This window comes from Procambarus clarkii, chromosome 47, assembly GCF_040958095.1.
Source record: "Procambarus clarkii isolate CNS0578487 chromosome 47, FALCON_Pclarkii_2.0, whole genome shotgun sequence".
In the NCBI taxonomy this organism is placed as follows: Eukaryota; Metazoa; Arthropoda; class Malacostraca; order Decapoda; family Cambaridae; genus Procambarus; species Procambarus clarkii.
This window is the reverse complement of record NC_091196.1, coordinates 23,499,825-23,502,806: the sequence shown is the minus strand read 5'-3', so window position 1 is coordinate 23,502,806 and position 2,982 is coordinate 23,499,825.

Sequence of the window (2,982 nt, the reverse complement as noted above, 5' to 3'; positions counted from 1 at the left end):
AGTGTGTGTGTGTGTGTGTGTGTGTGTGTTTGAGTTATTTACCTATATGTCCTGTTAAGGTGAAAATTAGCGCCATGGATCCACCTTTGTCTCCTTTCTGTAGTGTAGTATTTTTTCCTCGGCAATGCCTCACAGCTGAACCGTTTGGGTTATTGGATCAGTCTTGTAGCAAATATCTGGACTTTCTCTGGTTTTTCTCCATGCATCTGATGATGGGTATTCCAAGTTCTGATATTGGTAGCGAACTTCACCCTCAGAGCTTCCAGGTCCTTGAGAACTAAAGGAATTTTCGTCAACCTTGCATATGCTGCTGATGTTATGCGGTTGATGTGATATTATCTGATAACGTTTTATATCCTCGCATTCAGGTCCGAGTGGGCATCATTTATCTGTGTAATTTGCCAGACATTACGAATCATCCCATTGCCTACTGATTTGACACGTGACCTCAGCTCTGGGGCACCGGAATAATGCCAGATGTTGAATTCTACTTAATCATTATAGGTCCTAGCTTCTAAATCTAAATCTAGATTATACAGTAATAATTACAACCGTGTTATGATTTTGTCTTTTTTCACAAAATTTACTCAATTCATAAATATGTATAAATTATTGAATTAAAGTGTTTAAATTGAATTGGCTAATTCTTACTCTGTTTCCTTTAACCTATTCACTTCTTTTCCACTCTCTTGCTATTTCTGCTTGGTTCCTGTTGGGTATTTATTCTCTCCTCCAGTTCAATATTCCTCAAGTTATTCCAATTTCTTTTTTTCGCAAGCTTTTTGTTGGAGTTTTTCATGTGCGGAACAGTGTCAACGTCGCTCTGGAAGTCCTGGAAGGCTTCTTTGGCATGAAAACGACTTAGGATTTTTATTTTTGCATCTTTGTGCGATTTTCCTTTTTGTTCTTTGAAAATTCGAGAAATAAATAAGTATTTGAACATGATTGATATAAAGAATGAATAAATAAAATTCTTAATCAACTGAAAATATATATATATATATATATATATATATATATATATATATATATATATATATATATATATATATATATATATATATATATATATATATATATATATATATAACTCACTTTGCATGAGGGTTCTGTCTCTTTCCGGGTGACTTTATCGTGTGTGAAAACTCGCGTTCAAAATGGAGAATTAGAAAGCCAATAGCAGCAGGTGTGTGTGTGTGTGAGAGAGAGAATGAAGTCAGGCTTGAGAGCTCTACAGCTGTGGCGTGAGCAAGAGAGCCTGAGCCACAGGGAAGGCCATGTTTGATGAAATGTTGAAAGGTTTCAGAGGATTTTCTTGAACAGAAACTGAAAGATGTATGTGTGTGTGTGTGTGCGATTGCGTGCGTCTGAGGTTGTGTGCACGAGAGTGCAGGTATTTTGGCCGGGAAGGAGTCAGGTATGTAGTCAGGTATCGGCGCGAGACTCGTCACCTTTCCTGATTAATCGATTAGTTAATTAGTCTCTCCATTGGTGCGTCGTCCCATTCTGTTCGAATTTATTTTCCAGTCTCTGTCTCTGTCTCTCTCTCTCTCTCTCTCTCTCTCTCTCTCTCTCTCTCTCTCTCTCTCACCAATGTATCGGCTTTCCATACTCCTTTACCAAGCCATCTGCCTCTCTTACTGCCATGTGATAAGCCAGCTGCTATCATTCAGCTGTCATCTTCCAAGCCAGCTGGTCTCCTTAATATGTCGTGTTCCCAACCAACTGTGTTATCACCATTAGTACCCGTCAAGCCAGCTTTCTCGGCCCCACATTTATTGAACCAGCTGGTTCGAATCCTTCAGCATGTGTCTCGCCAGTTGTCTTATATTAGCGAAAGGGAGGAGGAGAAAATAGGTGAAAGATGAAAAGGTAGAGAGAAGAGCTGATGATGTGTTGGAGGGGAAAGTGGGAAATGGAAAGGGGGGAGGGGGTGGAAGGGGGCAAAAAATGCATGGGGAGTAAAAGGAAAAGAGGAATGAAGAATGAAGCATGGAAGGGAAAAGCTAACTAGAATGGGAGGGAAAAAATGGAGCAGGAAGGGTATTTGAAGTAAGATTTCTAGAGAGATGTTTATCTGGAACAGGAAATTGTGTGTATGTATGTGTGTGTGTGTATGTGTGTGTATGTGTATGTGTGTATGTGTGTGTGTGTGTGTGTGTGTGTAACACCTGCTGTCTGACCAGCCAGCGAGTTAATCACGAAATAACTAAACTAAGGTCAAAATACTAATTTAACATAGACATTCAGTTTGAGGAGAGTAGGAGAGAATGAAGAGAGGGGGAAGAAAAGGCTAAACACGAGGCTCAGAAGGGAACAGGAGGCGAGGAGGAGGTGTAAATATAGAGGAAGGAGGAGAGTAAGAGAGAGATAAGGAGGAAGAGGCCAAATAGGAAGCAGGGGAGGAGGAGAGAGAAGACACATGAGGGGCGGAGGGATAATTATAATTCGTACTAACAATGTAGAAGAGAAACAGTTCGCTGTTATGGTAGGTAACATCTGTAGCTGTGGATCCAACTTAAATGTCTATTAATTTCTGTCTCTGTCTCTGTCTCTCTCTGTCTGTCTGTCTCTCTCTCTCTCTCTCTCTCTCTCTCTGTCTCTGTCTGTCTCTCTCTCTCTCTCTCTATCTCTCTCTCTCTCTCTCTCTCTCTCTCTCTCTCTCTCTCTCTCTCTCTCTCTCTCTCTCTCTCTCTCTCTCTCTCTCTCTCTCTCTCTCTCTCTCTCTGTCTCTCTCTCTCTCTCTCTCTCTCTCTCTCTCTCTCTCTCTCTCTCTCTCTCTCTCTCTCTCTCTCTCTCTCTCTCTCTCTCTCCTTCTCTCTCTCTTTCTCTCTCTCTTTCTCTCTTCTGCTTCTCTCTCTTCTTCTCTCTCTCTCTGTCTCTCTCTCTCTCTCAACCAGACAACATTAACTGAACACAATGGGCAAAATATATCATATAAGGCTATTGAGACTCGCTGACAACCAACATCGAAATTCAAAC